Below are 627 nucleotides of genomic sequence, written 5' to 3' on the forward strand. Positions count from 1 at the left end.
TGATAAGTGTGTTGACCTGATAGAAACATTACAAAGCAAACTCTGTTTTAGTGACCTTGATGTATTTTCATAGAGATCTGCAGAAAACCACAAATCGACTTTATCAATCAAATAGGAATTTCATGAGTGCCTCCCTCGCTAACTGCAAACTGTTCCACAGACAGCCACATATGTTGATTCACCTTCTCTCGGGAGGCACTAAGTTTGACGAGATGCATCAAGACATTCTTCCTTCCGGTGGGATGGGTGGCCACCGTCTTGTGAATGGATGGCAGACTGACCAGTATTGGGGATGAAACGAAATCTGCGTGAAATATGCAAGTGGAGTCTTCTGTATGATGCTTGGGTGGATGGGTGCTATAACAAATCATGGACTGATAGAGGAATTTTTTTCTCTTACTCATTCATACGAGTACAGTGGAACAGGACTGGATAAGGGTCTCTGTGCTTCCTTTTTCCATCGTGGTAAGGACACAGCTTGAAACCATCCCTCTTAACACATATTTGAGTACACAGAATAATATTATTTGCTATAGGTACAATGTTGTACAGCAGATCTCCAGAACTTATTCTTTTTTGCATAGCTGCAACTTTAAACTTTACACCTGAACAGCAGCTCCCATTTCC

General features: G+C 41.5%; 1 protein-coding gene across 5 annotated transcripts in view; it reads right to left on the reverse strand.

Annotated features, from left to right (window-relative positions):
* Nucleotides 1-627, reverse strand: part of LOC111731293 (serine/arginine repetitive matrix protein 1-like) — a 461,631-nt gene that overhangs the window by 90,244 nt on the left and 370,760 nt on the right. The gene's annotated exons all lie outside the window — the stretch shown is intronic.

This window comes from Pteropus vampyrus, unplaced genomic scaffold (assembly GCF_000151845.1).
Source record: "Pteropus vampyrus isolate Shadow unplaced genomic scaffold, Pvam_2.0 Scaffold359, whole genome shotgun sequence".
Classification (NCBI taxonomy): domain Eukaryota; kingdom Metazoa; phylum Chordata; class Mammalia; order Chiroptera; family Pteropodidae; genus Pteropus; species Pteropus vampyrus.